General features: G+C 44.5%; 1 long non-coding RNA gene across 1 annotated transcript; it reads left to right on the top strand.

The window, feature by feature from the left end:
- The first annotated feature begins 971 nt into the window (after positions 1-971).
- LOC139833798 (uncharacterized) lies at positions 972-1612 on the top strand. The gene is made up of 4 exons (XR_011749359.1): positions 972-1041; positions 1121-1231; positions 1333-1402; positions 1509-1612. It is a non-coding gene; the product is annotated as an uncharacterized lncRNA (long non-coding RNA).
- Positions 1613-16863: the final 15251 nt, after the last annotated feature.

Here is a 16863-nt window from a genome sequence, read left to right on the forward strand (position 1 = left end):
CCTCTGCGCGATGATGATTCCCCTATCCATGACCAGTCTCCTCCGCGTGAAAATACTCCGCCGCCTCCTCCTCCTCGTCAGGAGACTCCGCCGCTTCCACCTAAGCAAAAGAGGAAGCGGTCCGCGGCACCTCCTACAGCTCCGAAGAGATCATCAACTCCAATGAGGGAACAGACTCGCAGTTGTTGCCACATGAGCAGACTGAAGAGCAAAAGGCATTTCTTGCAACTGCGCCGAAGAAGATGTTTATTCCACCGCAGACAGTGAAGCACTTTGCCGAGACGAGAATGAAGAGACCTGAGCTGAGAGCTGATTATGACCGCTCTCTTGGACAGTCCTCTAGAGCGATGAAAGAAGCAAAAAAAGTCGCCCAGCTTGGACAGCAGGACATTCAGGCCGCACCCCACTTCATCGTGGAGCCATATCATGATCCAGAGACGGCATCGATGATCGAACGGGCGGCTAGAGCTCAGGGAGCATCAGTTGAGTACGAAGATTACTATCCAACGGCTCAAGTGGTAAACAAGTATAGATACGGATCTGATCTCGTCAAATCTGGCGAGCTCGCGCGTCTAGGGACTCAGATGCGAAGGTTGCATGACTGGTACCTGAAAGCCTGTCGAAGAAGTGAAAGGTACCTCACGGTGTATCTTAGAGATGAGCATTACTTCCGGGGGGAAGACGAGATAAACATTGAGTTAGAAGAACTGTTTCAGTTATTCAATCAAGACACCCTCGACAAATCTGTCATCAGTTGCTACTGCCTGTAAGTGATTTATTTGTGTAATTAAGTTTGTAGCTCATTCATTTGCACTAACAATTATCCTCATTATATTCTTTGTGTACGCTATACATTTAATTATGCAGAATGAAGAAGCTGGAATACAAAAGAGGCAAGCTCCTACCGCTGGGGTTCATAGACCCAAACACAGTTCATGAAGTTACGGTTCGAGACTTCGCCAAGGACACCGAGGACAACATCGTAATGTTTTTAGAGAAGCAAGCAGACAAAGAGGATATATTCTTTCCCTACAACTTCAAGTGAGTGTTATATATAACATACATTATGCTTGTGCACCTTCCACTTTATTCTCGTAATCATTGAGCTATGCTTGTGCAGTTTCCATTTTATTCTCCTAATCATTGATCTTCACCTTGGAGTCGTAAACGTCATGGACTCGAAACGTACAGAATATGCGGAATGGGCGGACATGGCTGCCATCCTCCAGAGGTAGTTTCAATCAATTTCGTATTGGCATCTTCATCTGCTCTAATTCGAAGATATCATCAACTAATCAATTACTCATTTACTCATTATTTTTTGCCGGGCAGGGCTTGGAAACGGTTCATCAATACTGTTCCGGGTGAATGGAAACCGGAGCTTACATTTAGAGATTACCCTGTAAGTAGTACTATATATATAGCTATGTCCGTGAAACTTTATATATGATATTTACTTTCAATACGATGCTTGATTATTAGTTTGATCGAACTATTTTTTCGTAAAGTGTATGAGGCAGGAAAAAGGGAATAACTTATGTGGATACTACGTCTGCACCTTCATGCGTGACATGTCCTGTCCCAAGGGTGGGGATGCCCAAATACACCACACACGTGTACGATAACAAATTTTCACAATTAATCTTAATTAGTACCATCTATTGTATTGAGTTCCATTCATATATTGATCTCCTTTTTTAAATATAGATGACACGCCTGCGGGACACTCTCATAACAGCGGATCAAATAAAAGCAATTCAAGAGGAAATCGCGGGATTCTTTATTACCGAGGTCCTTACCCCAGGTGGAGAGCACTATCGGAAGATCGTGACGGCGGAGGATATTCGTTCAGCAAAAGTTGTATTGTAAATATGCATGCATTACGTGTACTGTGTTGACTATGTCGTGTACTATTGACGATGTCTATATATATTCATGACGATTTTTTGTGGTTTCTTGAATGATATATATATGCATTGCTGAAACTCTGCCGCGGCAAGGGAAACAGATCGTTTCTCCGCGGCAGAAACGCTGGTACAGCCCAAATCTGTGCCGCGGCAGAGAAATAGCAATTCTCTGCCGCGGCAGAGAAACATAGGCCCGGTTCGTACCACGAACCGGGACCAAAGCCCTTCCAGCGCGAGCTCCCTGGTCGCACCACGTGTTGAGGCCTTTAGGCCCGGTTTATCTTTGAACCGGGACTAAAGGGTACCCCCTTTAGTCCCGCCTAGTTGGTCCCGGTTCAGGAACCGGGTCTAAAGGCCCAAATGGACCGGGCCTATTGCCCCGTTTTCCACTAGTATAAGCATGTAAGCAATCTAGATATTCTGCGTTAGTGATTAGTATGATTTTTGAGAATAGTTGCAGCCAATGTATGTGAAAATCTTTATTTTGTATAGTTTGCCATACATTAATACCATACATAGTAGTCACGTGTCTATATAACTGCGTCCCTTCTATGTTAAAATTTATCTATATTTCTAATAAAAAAATTCAAACACTTCATGCAATAATTTCTTAACAAACGTTTTTTCTCCAACATTATGTCATTACCACAAAAAACTCTAGATAGTTGTGAAGTGTAAAAAATACGATTAATCTAAAAGCTTCACACTTCACAATAATTTATTAGAACATTGTAAATATAGTAGTTCCATAACAAATATTTTCCTCCAGACTAATCCTTATTGTACAAACGAACTATATATAGTTATTTTGTAATGTATAAACAATATGAACAATTTAAATATTTGTTCTCTTATTAAAACAAGCAAAAATTACCCTTATCTATTTTAAGAATTCATAGTTCTTTAGTTAATCAATGATGTTTTATGGGTCCATTACTAAATACAATAAATATGAAAATATTTGGGACATTTACCTATATGTATGTAATTTATTTATATTTTTTTAGTTGTTATGTTATTTTAAAAATATTCTAAGTGTGAGGGATATAGTCCTACTAACGACCACATACTAGAGATGCCCCCTACATTATTCAGTTTTGTTGAAATTACTAAAACCGTCGGCTAGCATTTTGGAGGGAGCATAAGACTTTTGAGCTTTTGGTCTATTACATTACAAGAGAGAATTTTGTGCGATAATAGTTTTGAAGTCAACAAGATGCTACATTCTTGTAACATCCCAAATTTTCAAACAAAGAAGAAAATGAATTTCCCTTTTCCAAAAATGAGAACCAATAAAAACTTTTCTTAAATATGGTGCTATGCATAGTGCTCATACCTAATCCTTGTGTTATTGCCATGATTGTTTGTTTATTGCATTAAACACATTTACAAAACCCTAAACCCTAACCTTCTCAAAACCAAAGAGGATCAAATATGAAGAGACTAAAATAAAATAAAAAGACATATGTGGGCATATAGCCCTAGTATGCAAATCTTGCCCAATGCCCTTTCTACTATTCTAAATGGTTGTGAACCATTGTTAGATGCCACTAAACCCTAAACCTTACTCTCCTTCTCACCATCCAATTTAAACCAAATTAAATTAAAAAGAAAAGGCCTATGTAAGCCTATGGCTATCCTTGCAAATGATGAACTATGCCTTGTTCTATCTTATTTAGAGGGCTCGAAAAACATCAACAAATCCAACCTATCACCTACCAATTAAATAAAAGGTGAAACAAAAATAAAACAAAAATAAGCATAGAGGCATATGTGGCACATAGCCATAATGACAAATTTTGACCTATGCCCTCCTACCTTACCCTAATGGTTTGAAACCTTTACCAAACTCAATCTAACACCAAATAAACCCTAAACCATGCCTAAGTGAAGCAAAGAAAAAGAAAATAAGAAAATAAGAAAAATGCACTTCATCACATACATGTGCTTATGGCCATTTGGCAAAACTTTGATCTAGGCCAATTTGGCTTGAACCATTAGTTGTAGAATGTTAATAAACACTTAATAACACTTTTTGAATCAAAGAAACTCAAATCAAATCAAAATTGAAATCAATTTGAGCTCACATGAGATAATGGTCAAATCCGCCATTTATATCATCTTACCCACTTTGAGCCTCTGTATTAAGAGATTTTTAAACTAAAACACCTCAACTCTTTGCACCTCATCCAAGATCACATCAAGGTGAACATTTTTTATGTTGACCACTTTGACCAGATACTTCTCTATTGCTTATTATAAGCAAGCCAAGATGCTACCCCAAATCTGAAATAAGATCCTACCTAATTTGATTTTTCACAAATCAACACTCCTTGACCAACAAACACCACCACTACATCATAAACATTATATGAATCACTCCCATAAAATTTGGTACCAAATTCCAAAATTATATTCATGCGGGCATTGTGTCGAACACATGGCCGACACAACTTCACCAACTACACACATGCCTATATCCAGTGGTTAATGGCCTCAACCCTTCACCATATGTCATCATCAGATCCTCCTAACACCCAGTAGGCATTGCCATGCGTTGGAGACACAAGTTGATGACGTTTTTGGCCAGGACAATGCCATGCCGAGGTCACCATGCCACTCTCATGCCAACTCCTTCTCCTCTCCAATCCAGGCCAAGCCACCATGTCCTGGAGAATCACTATTCATTGCTGATCATTCTAGACATAGTCCCGAGCCAAGAGGAAGCCGCCAAAGCCCAGAACGTGACGTGCCCCGACGTGATCACCACGCCCAGAGCACGCCAGGACATGCCACGGCCACCACAGAGCACCACCTGCCCCCGACGCCTCCGGCCACCTCACGTTCTCTCCTCTCACCCACCTGCTCCCCACGACACCCGCAGCCGCCCAGGCACCGCCATTGGCTTCCCGCGCCCTGTAGACGACGACGCCGTCGACGCCATCCGCCACGGGTCCTGCAGTACATGACGACGCCTGCCCGCCTCCGTCAACCCCTGTCCTCGCCATGACGCGCGATAGGCCTGCGGTGACCTCGCCAACCCGACGCACCCTGTACCTTTCCCTTTCGCGACCCCTAGCGCCGTCGCCACCATGACCTGCCGGCAACCCCACGGCCTCGCCTCGACCCTATAAATAGAGGCCACTCCAGCCTTCATTCTTCACACCAAGCTTCATCCCTCACTTCACACCCTCTCCTCGAGCAGCGCCGCAGCCCAATTTCCACCACATCCCATCAATTGCTTGCCGGAGCTCCGCCGGTACCTCTGCAACCTCGCCGGCGATTGGAGTCCCCATTGGAGCTGCTGTCGGCCCCAGACGCCTCGCCGTCGTCTTCCACGACTTCTGCCCGCCTCGCTGATCCCTCTGGACGCCGGTAACCCTCCTCCCTGGACCCTCCTGGCCGCCGGCTAGGGTTTGTGCTCGTCGGAGCTCGTCCCCGACGAGGATGATCTCTGGACCGCACGATCTTCTTCTAATCCAACGGTTGCTGTTACGTACCGTTTCGGTGAAAGGAATTAGAGGCTAACAGTCGACCCCGCCGTCAGGCCACTCGATCCCGCGTGGCAGCTCACTGGGCTGGCCCGTTTAACCTCTCCCTGGCCCAATACCGTTTCCCGCCTAAGCCCAGTTAGTTTGAATTTGAATAAAATCCTTTCAGTCAAATTCAATACTGATGCTTAGTTAGAAATTGAATAACTTTAAATCCACTGAACCAAATTTGGTGAAATTTATATTTTTGGAAAGATTATGAAAAGCTCTATCCAAACCCACTGGTTTCAACACTAGATATTTTGTAGAATTAAAGTAGCAAAAATGACAAGGCAGTAACTTTTAAGATTTCAAATAAATTTATAAAATCAACCATGATGAATTTTGAGGTGATTCAAATTCTAATAATTCACATTTCAAGTACCCTAATTGTTTATGTAAAAACATAGCCTAGTTGTTTGTATGATCATGGGCTAGAATCAAAAATTGGCTATGTAGTCAATACTAGCCCATTTAAATTATTTTCAAAATCTAAGATTTTGAATCTATGAGGTGTAGTACCTCATTTAAATCATCTTCCCAAGTGTTATGAAGCAATGTGATGACCTTAGTTATATGATCTCATACTTGCTCACTTGAGGATAATTAATCACAATAGTATTTAAATTGCATGAGGTATAGTGCCTCATTTAAATCATTCTTCTCATATGATAAATGGGAAGTGTTGACCATGGTCAACATGATCACCTACCTTATCCTTTGAGGAAATTAAATCTTAGTAATGTTAAATAAGATGAAATTACTTTCAAAGTAAATAAATAGAAACCCTAATGGGTATTAAATATTGTAATTATCAAATAGTAGAATTAAATTATTAAAAAAACTAAATAAAGAAAACCCTAGTATGATGTTGAATAATGATTGTGATGATATTAGATCATCTTGAGTGAGCCATTAGGGCTAACTAGTCTACTTAAATATTGATTGGTTTTTGTTACCTCGTATTCGTTTATAGATGCTAGTACCGAAGGCTACGAAGGGGAAGACGAGAACAGCTACGGAGAAGAAGGAGGATCACTTTGATCAATACACCAACTAAGGCAAGCTAACACCAATGCAAGCTCTACTCTTGCAAGCTATACTCTTGCAAGCTACCCTAATGCAAAGTTCTACTAGAGCAAGTCACCATTGCACTATTACTTTATGTTTAGTGCTCCCATCCCAAGTTTTTACCCTTACAAGCTTTTACTTTGATTATCCAAGCTTGCTTTTATAGTTAACTTTGGTCTAAGTATAGAGTACTACAAGAGTATCAAATTTAGCCTAGAGAGCTACACTTTAGTTAGCACCCCTCATGACTAGTTGCTAGTGCTAAAACCAGAATTGCTTACCCTAGTTGGGAACTTGTGAAACAAATGACTTCGAAAACCTTGGAATGATGAGTCATCCTATTGAAAGATTTTTAAAGTAAATATGACATGAATGACTTGGCGAATTTGACAAAAACTGATGATTGGGTTCGGATGCGATACCATTCCAATTTTAGAGTACCCCCACAATACCTGATTCTGGGTAGGGCTTAACTGGAAGTTTATGTACTCTAGTATGGGTTCCCTCTAAACAAGCTTCATCGGGGTTATGCCAAAAGCTGCCTCCACAACAAAAGAAACGACGTTAAAGAAGAGGTGAATGTTCGGCCCAAGCCCTGTGCAGTTCCCAGGATGGCAGAATGGCATCACTGGGAGGCCAAGCTCATGGGGAGAGGTGCCTATACTAGGGTATGTAAGTGAAATGTTATGGTTGATGATCCGCATACTGAGTATGATTATTCAGGGTTATTCCTGACGGATGTAATCAAAAGTTGTGGCACAAGTGTACAACCTCTGCAGAGCGTAAACCTATTCGAATAGCCGTGTCCACGGTTATGGACGGTTGAAAAGGCCATACTGTTCCGTCATCAGACCATTTTCAAAAATATGACTTGTGACTGGTGACTTGAAACTTGAAAGGTGAATTTGACTTGAATCACAACAGAGTTGTGGGAATGACACTAATATTCCCACTTGAGTTAGTTAGACAATCAAAGAGTCTTTTATTACTAAAGTGCTTATGAAATAAAACTGGCTTTATGCAAATGAACCTAGAGCTTAGCACCCCCTTACCATAGTTGATAGTACTTACATTAGTATTAGTTTGCAAGTACTTTAAAGTACTCATGGCTGTGTCCCTGGCTATTCAAATGGCCAGACTATGAAGATGAGCCCCAGAACCAGGATGAAGGACATCAGGACGTCTACGACAACTAGGACCACTCCTGACGTTAACAGTTGCCTGTGAAACAGATGGACCGCAACCGCTACTTCGCTTTCGCTATGTGTTTTGTAATAGGATCTCTAGATCCTCTATGTTGTATTAAGACTGGATCATGTGATCCCTTGTTGTAAGACAATTATGGTTTGTAATGAATGATGTTCTGTGATATCAATCTATTATGTCTCGTAAAAACAATATTCCTGGGATTGCGATGTATGGCATAATAGGCATCTGGACTTAAAAATCCGGGTGTTAACAATTCTTCATGTAGTTGCTTTCCCATAACGTTGGAAAATCAAGTCAACCCAAAGAATCCTAAACCACGACAATAGAAAACAACTTCCTCTTTTATTTTTTCAAAATGGGAAATAACCTTGGCAACTTCTTCTTTTCTAAAGGAGAAAATTTCAGGTCCTTGGACCAATAGACTAGAAAAAATAGTGCGCTAACGCTATGACGTTTTAGCGCGATATAACATGCTATTTTGCAAATAGCATTACTTCAGAAAGTAATATTTTATCTACAAGGTTCGTACGAATCGTTGTTCATTTGCTTGTTTTATTTTGTTTTCACCACGTTGACATCTATTTTACATGGATTATGTAAGTCCATCTGTAACATGTACATGTTTGACTCACTTCAATCATTTGCTAGCTAAGGGACCTATATAAATGATCTGAATAGTAGAATTTGGCACAGTACATGAGGCTAGCAGAACTCAAATATCGATTTAAGTTTACAAGATCATGGAATTGCGCGTAATTACAAATTTGCATCTGTCCAATCATGTGTACTTCTCTGTCTTGTCGGGAGGTGGTTGTTGGTTCCCCCAAGACTGGTTTAGAAAGGTAATGACAATTGTTCTTACTAAAGAGCACAACGCCAAAGCCATCTCAAAAGCGCCTTTCATTTTGTGCAACGTCGGCTGAAATGAGCTGACGAGAATCAGACAAGCACCACATGACAGTTCTGCTACCGGTATAAAGTTGCGCTTGTAGGATGTGGAGTACAAATTAAAGAGGGCGGGAATATAACATTATGTGTCCACCAATGCAATACCTTAGCAGGAATATATTAAAGTATGCAGACATGCTCTTCCCTGATCTTTGCAACCTTTTTGCGGAACTTACCGCCATCTTAAATATTCCAGCCTGATCGTACGTGGTGTAGAGTAATCAAGCGTAGGAGAATCCATGTCCCAGTCTACTCCTTTTACAGTTAGTGTATTTTGTACTGTTAATAATTTAAAGCAGCCAGAGGCAGCGCTGATACCAAGCATATAGGAAGAATTACTTAAATCAGGTGTAGTCTATTTCTAGCTAGCCCTTAGGGCATCTCCAACGGGACGACGTGACCGACCGTTTGCGTCCGGCGGGCCTGAAAATACGTCTGGTACCACCTCCAGCGGGCCGACGCATAGTAATCGGGCCGTCCGCGGCGACGCAAACCTATGCGTCCTTGCGGACGCTGCGCGAACGCGCACAGTGTCTGCTCGCGTCTGGCGGACATTTCGTCTGGTCCGTCCATCGTCGATGCGTCTTTTCCGCCAGTACTGGCGCCGAGGTGTCGCTTCGGCAGTCTACGGCCGCGTAATGGCGATGCCTCGCGTGGCGCGCGGCCATCGCCTACCTCTGCGCACGAAGTAATGCCGATGCCACGCGTGCCGCAGCCCTCGTCCTGCCTCCGATCTACATAAACAGGGGCGCGAGCATCTCATCTCCTCCCCGCTAAACCCTAGCCACCGCACAACCTCCATCGTACGCCGCTGCCGCCCAGTCTCCGCCGCAGCCACCATGAGCAGCGCCGGCCGCGGCCAGGCTGCTGCGCCTCCACCTCCACCTTCCCCGGCCTCGAGCTCCAACGACAGCACGGGCGACCTCCTCGACACGGTCAGGGAGCCAAGTTCCTGGCTGACGCGGAGAAGAAAGCAGAGGAGGAGCGGGCGGCCCACGCGGCGTTCGACGCCGAGATGGAACAACACAGGCTGGCGGCCGCCGCAGCCGCAGAGGACTCTGACTCCGACATATCATCGTCTTCCGATGACCCTGATGCGCCTACCCCGGAGGAGAGGGCGGCGGAGCAGAGAGCTATAGTCGAGTCCTTCGAGACGCTCAAGGACGACGCCGCCAATGCGACGCTGCAGCAGTGCTTGCAAGAGTACGCGGCGGCGCACCAAGCCATAGCGGACACACGGAAGGCGGCGGAGAAGCATGCGAGGGAGCGACGCAACGACGGAGCCAGCCCGTCAGGCAGCAAGTAGTATTTTAGGTTACTTTGTATAGTTTCTATTCTATCAAATGTACTAGTATATTTGCTTTTAAATATGTTGCAAATCTTAAAATGGATCGCTTCGGTGGACGCACACCCAGACGCAAACGAACGCGCGGAAAAAATATATCCGCGGGGCAACGCAAACGGATGCTCGCGACCACTTTTGAACGTCCGAAATGCGTCGTCCCATTGGAGATGCCGTTAGGCTCGTTCCTCGATTCCAGCATGAACTGCGGTACGTTCTATCGTTCTTCAGTTCATTACCAGTTGGAAGGATGGGTCACATGAATTTAGAAGGCATCAGTCGATTTCCTGCATAAATTGGGAACCCACTATCCAAAAACCCTCCCCTGTTTTACCTCCACAACCAGACACCGAATCATTGGATCCGTACCTCGTCTCAGTCAGGAGATCGATCGCAGTCGCAGAAATGGATCGACCATGTATAGGCGAGAATAGGAATAGATAGATCCCACTAGCTAGCTTAGCTACTCCATGGCACGGCACTGATCTACCAGCCAGCCGGTAGCTAGTTCCCTGTGCGTGCGTGCACTCATCACCCGATCGACGGAGCTCCCTTTGCCTGGCCAGTCGACATGGAAAAGGTATCAGGTTCTCATGCCCATGGGTCGACGAGAGCGGCAGCACTGCACTGCAGCTGGGTGGTGTAGATGTTTCAGCATCTAAAACCTATCGACTGCATGCCTGTCGTGTACCGTCGCATCACGATGATCTGTACATACAAGATCAGTGTCCTGATGCTCCATCCTACCTGCAGGTACGGCTACGGGGATATATACCGAAATGAGGACCGGAAAGCTAGATCTTTTTGAGAAGGGCGTAGCTGTCGATATATGCTGCGCAAATATGCTCCTGAGTATGTGTGGTTTGGAGGGTAGCTTCAATCATGGTGACAACGAGTCCTACTGTATTCTCGTTTCTTGCATATTTAGCACCAATGTGTTTGTTATCCCCATTCTTGCACTTAGCAGAGAAGACAGCCGGAGTGAATTTAGTCTTATTATGTGTAAATCTAGCCACATTTGTCGAGGTTGAATTGGCAAATGAGTTCATTGTAACTCCGACCGGGAGGTGCATGCTGTGATAGGAGTATTTCATTTTTTTTATTTGAAGAGTATTGCATTATCGGTACACAAGTAGAAAAGGAATCAGATGCATCTTGCACGAAAAATAAAGATATACATGAATGTAGATTCTTCACATATTACATGGAAATGGAAACTGTTGCAAATATTTTGGCAGTGAAGTTTTTTTTTGAAAGGGCTTTCGGCAGTGAAGTTATCTCATCATCATTTCATCGTGTTGGTTCTTCCAATCTAACTGTTATTACATGTTTTGTTGTTTGACTTTCTTGTTTTGGGATTATTTGTACAAAAGAGGTTAAAAATGAAATCCATAACAATAAAAACATTATCGTGGTTATCTTTGGATAAGAAGATAGTAGCATGACCTATTTAGGCTTGTGAGCAAATCTATCCACATTTGTCGAGGTTGAATTGGCAAATGAGTTCATTGTAACCCCGACCAAGAGGTGCATGCTGTGATAAGAGTATTTCATTTTTTATTTGAAGAGTATTGCATTATCGGTACACAAGTAGAAAAGGAATCATATGCATCTTGCACGTAAACTAAAGATATACATGAATGCAGATTCTTCACATATTACATGGAAATGGAAACTGTTGCAAATATTTTGGCAGTGAAGTTTTTTTCTTTTCTTTTGAAAGGGCTTTTGGGAGTGAAGTTATGTCATCATCATTTGATCGTGTTGATTCTTGCAATCTAACTGTTATTACATGTTTTGTTGTTTGACTATCTAGTTTTGGGATTATTTGTATAAAAGAGGTTCAAAATTAAATCCATAACAAAAAAACCATCATCGTGGTTATCTTTAGATAAGAAGATAGTCGCATGACCTGTGTTGTGGTAAGTGCAAGGTTTTGGATACCGGTTTGGAAAAAATCTCGGAGGGGACTGAGATTCCCGGTAACCACGGTTACCGGAGATAACCAGTCAAATACCGAATGAAATTATCAAACAAAATTTGAATTTCAATCTGAAAAATATCTAAATATTTTAAAAATATGGTTTAGAAGAAAAGAAAAGGAATGACTCGGACAAATAAGTTGGTGAGGGAACAAGTACGGTTTAGGTCGGACTAACCAAACAACCTAAATTCAAATCAAATTCAAATGGACTGAGATTTTTGGCCGATAAGTTCATTTACCTGAGGGGGCTGAGAATTCCGGTAACCGTGGTATTTCACCCGGTAACCAAATCCATGGGTAAGTGTAACATATTTTTCTTATTATTTTAGGATATGTTTAGATTACTACCCAACTTGACACTAGTTTCTGCATAGTTACTTCTGCACAATATGTTTTTGAATAAGTTCAACCTATCCTAATTCAGTAAGCAACTGCAAGCCAAGCCATCTTGTTGCGGTATAAAGGAAAAGAGTATACCCCCCCCCCCCCAGACTTTGCAATTAGTGCCCATCAATTTTTGGGAAAGTTAAAAGCATACCTTCCTCTAAGCACATGGTGAGGAAAGGAGCTTGCTCATGGGCGGGAGCGGGCAATCTTATGCATGGGCTCCTTTTTTTTTTTCTATGAAGTGGTACTTGGCTGTCCTTCTATTTTCAGTATCATGTCATATGCCTACGAAACAAAAAGGCTAGACCTAAAATATTAGCACTTGTAGTATCAAATCAAGGCGAGCCATCCTGAAAAACAGTGGTTTAGCTCTTTGCAATTGCCAGAGCATACGTACGCATTGTGCCTGCACAATGATGAACGGCTAGAGGAAGTGGTGTCGGTTTGGGAGGAAACAGGGATTGAATAGGTTTGTCGTGTCTTTGCAGTAACGAAGACAAATCTTCAGGCGACCCCACAGCTCGGATTTCCATGATCAGCCAAGCCCGGCACGTTGTGAGGTAGAGAGGTTGGAACCGAAACTCCAAATCAAATGAAAAATCGCTGACAAAGACAAGAGTGGTCAAATTATTGAAGTCGATCTGTGCAAGCAAATGGCGTCACCCCCCTAATTAAGTTTGTTTTTCGTGAAAACTCAAATTTATGTCTCGATGCATTGATAGAAAGATTAGATTTATAACCGTACAAGTCTAAAAATAGGTGAAACACCGAATAGTTGAAAGACTAAATAGGTGAAACATCCATCACTCAAGACAAGACAAGCCTTGCCAAACGCAATTGACATGGATGTAGGAAATGTGTTTTTTTTTTGTCATGAACGAGAGACAATAAAATATCTTTTTTTCAGTTGTCGAGTTGCTAGATCTATATGGTCAATCATCCAGATAAGTTCTACCTTATATCCTCCCCGTAGCGTTGCAAATATTTTTGGCAATTGGCTAAACGGGGTTGACACTAGGTATAAAACGCTTATCAGGATGGGTGGGATTGCTGTTATATGGTCGCTTTGGCTATGTAGAAATGACAAGGTTTTTAATGACAAAAATTCTTCTCTTTTGCAGGTTGTTTACCATGCTAAGGCTTTGCTCCGTTCATGGTCGCCGCTCCAGCGTTTGGAGGATCGAGACCTCTGTACGGAGGTGTCTACACGATTGGAGAACACAGCGAAGGAGTTTATTTCCTAACATGGGTGGCAGCATAATAGGCGTCTTCATGCTTTTTAGGCTGTGCCAGATTCTCTAGCATTTATCTTTTTTCGACTATGAACTCTTTTGTTTGATCTTTTTCATACTTTGAACGGATGTGCGCATCTTGGTTATGTAGAGGCTGGGTGTAATGCTTTAACCTTTTAAGTAATGAAACACCCTTTATCGAAAAAGATGCTATCTATTAAAGCACATTGAACGCTAGGCCCGCCTTATGAGGGAGAATCCAATCTGCAAAGAAGGTAGGAGTTGGGCCACTCTGGCTTTGGAGAAGACTCACTCTGGAAGCTGCACCACCACAACCTTTGTGTTTTCAGCGTATGCCAACGGCCGTCAGCCACCATCCGTCGAGTGAAACCATGCGACAGGAACACCGCAACACATGATCCTCTATGGTCGACAATACTTGCCAAAAGGGTATAACCAAACTAGTACGACGGTCGGAGCTCCATCGATTTGCACGTCAGAGTCAAAGCATGCACCATTAGCATACGTGCCACAGGCGGCTGTAGATCCAAGAACAATGCCTTCAGGGAGGGAGCGACGTTCATGACGCCACCTTCATCCGATATGGCAAGGCAGATCTTGGTTTTAACCCTGGATACTAAACCACGAGGGATGGGGGTGAACTGATGCTCCACGACAATGCCACCAAAGGGGGACGATTTTTGTGACAACCAGGTAATGAGCAATAACTCACTTTGGTGAAATATCTTGAAATTGAGTAGGGTCACTTTGCCAATTTTGACTAACCGTGAACCTTCTAAACCCAATATGAGTATTTCCGGAAATGCAAAACTGGAATGAAGATACCAACCAAGACTTCCCATTCCTGGACGAGATGATCGGATTTCTATCCCCCACTGAATGACCTCTTCCTTAATGGCCGAATTCCATTAAGCTACAAATATAGATAAGACGATCCATTGTATTCAGTGTGAAAAGTTCCCTTGTCTTTTGATGCTAGAGTAGAGTGAGAGGAAGCTTTAGGTGGGGTTTCCTAAAAGGTATTTTTGCCGCCATGTTCACCTTATCTGTATTAATAGAAAATAATAGTGTCTGTCTGTCTCAATTGACTATGGCATGTATCTCTAGATTGAGGTGATTTCCATGGATCTTGTATCAAAATCTGCACAGGAGATATTTTATACTTACCAGAACCAACAAATCAAGGTTGAGCAGGCTTTCACACGGAGTGCCACGATCACCACTCACGCATCAGCGCAACTGCCAAGACCCTACAACAAGATTTTGTCGCCGGCAACACCGCACCAGGCTAAGAACCCAGTTGGCCCACCAATCTGCTAGCTAAGGCCACCACATGTTGAAGGTAACAATGCAACACAATGCACCACCCGAGATGGGAACCTCGTCGCATGAGCACGTGTGCACTGATCTGATATGTGGCAAGGATGCCAAAATCAGCATCACGATGCCGATGCACACTGGAGCTCGCCACCCTTTGTGGAAGAGCCGCCCCCACCACAAAGGGCATTGCCCCTTCATCACCGTTGCCACTAACCTAGGTGGAGAAGAGCGAGGATGATGACGCCTTTTCACACAGTGGGGAGGGGGTGGGACGACGAGAGGGACGCGACAAGACCGGTTGCTATTGTTGGGATACACCAAACCGCGAGATATTGCCAACCCACGTGCAACGCTCCTGTCGCGTCGCGCCTTGCCATCATCCTCCACCACCTTCTTATTGTCTTTGACACATACAAAGAGGAGCTCGTTGGCGTGCCAACATGCTCGCTTGCGATGGTCGAGGACCTCCCCCCTCATAGCCGAGGATGGAGTGCATAGACTGCGGCCAAATGGCGAGCCATGTTGCAGCGGCCTTCACATTGGAACCAACTCCACACACCACCAGAGTTGCAGCTGTTAGATGTATATATTTGTCTATTGTAGTTTCCCCATATGTTAGGGGGCTTTCTGCATATGTGCACCTGTACATGTACTATATATTGTGGCCTTTGCCCCCCTGGTAATACAACAAACATATTGCCCTAACATGGTATCAGAGCAAAAATTGGTCCTCTAGTCCGTACGGTCGACGTTCAAGCTTGTTCCAGCCGATCCAGTTTCTCTCTCCGCGCCGGTTGACTTCATCTGCCCGACGCTCCTTGGCTCCCGATCTCTCCGCTGCTCATCTCTCCCGATCCGCCCGACGCCCCAGTCGATCTCCGCTCGTGTGAGGCCGCGCACCTGCTTCCGATCCCCGCGACCCGCGGCCATCCGCCCCGATTCGCCCGCGCCAGGCTTCGCCCCGATTCGCCCGTCGCCAGGCTCGCGTGAGTCCGGCCGTCCGTCCCGATCCGCCCAACTCCGTGTCGCCAATCTCCCGTCGCCAGGCTCGCGTGAGTCCGGCCGTCCGTCCCGATCCGCCCAACTCCGCGCCGCCAATCTCCCGATCCCGTCACCAATCTCCCTGGCCCGCTTGGCCCGCTTGTCTCTGCTTGCTCGTGATCCCGCGCCGGCCCTCTTCTTTTCGCGCCGGCCGTCTTCTTTCCCTGCTCGTTGACTTGGATCTGAGAAAAAAAAGAGAAAAAAGCAAAAAAAAAAGCTATGTCTTCCTCGGGCTATGTTGCGATCCCTCGCTGCCCGGTGATCTTCGATGGCGCGAATTAACCTGATTTCGCTGCCTTTATGCGCGTCCACATGCACGGTCTTCGTCTTTGGGGTGTGCTTTCTGGCGAGGTCTCCTGTCCGCCGCGCCCTGTTGCTCCTACGGTGCCTGTTGCACCGCCACCTGTTGCCCTTGCCCCTGATGCTACTCAGGCGGATAAGGATGCAGCCAAGAGTGCTGATGACACTGCTCTGGCTGATTATGACCGGAAGGTCCAGGACCACTCTACTGCCGTTGCGACTTACCGACATGATCTGACTGAGTACACTCAGTGGATTGATGAGGATGCTCGTGCTGCTGCTGTTCTCACCTCCAGTGTTCTGCCTCAGTATGCTGCTGAGTTTATGGGTCTTCCCACCGCTGCTGCTCAGTGGGCTTTTCTTCGTCAGCGCTATCAGCCGTCTGGTGATGCTCTTTACCTGTCTGTGGTCCGCCAGGAGCATGCCCTTCAGCAGGGTGATTCTACTATTGATGAGTTCTACACTCAGAGTGCTGCTATTTGGCGTCAGCTTGATTCTCTCCGTACAGCTGTGTGTGCCACCTGTCCCTGCTGTCTGACTGTGCGCGCGGATCTGGAGTTTCAGCGCGTTT

The sequence above is a fragment of the Lolium perenne genome, chromosome 1 (genome assembly GCF_019359855.2).
Source record: "Lolium perenne isolate Kyuss_39 chromosome 1, Kyuss_2.0, whole genome shotgun sequence".
In the NCBI taxonomy this organism is placed as follows: Eukaryota; Viridiplantae; Streptophyta; class Magnoliopsida; order Poales; family Poaceae; genus Lolium; species Lolium perenne.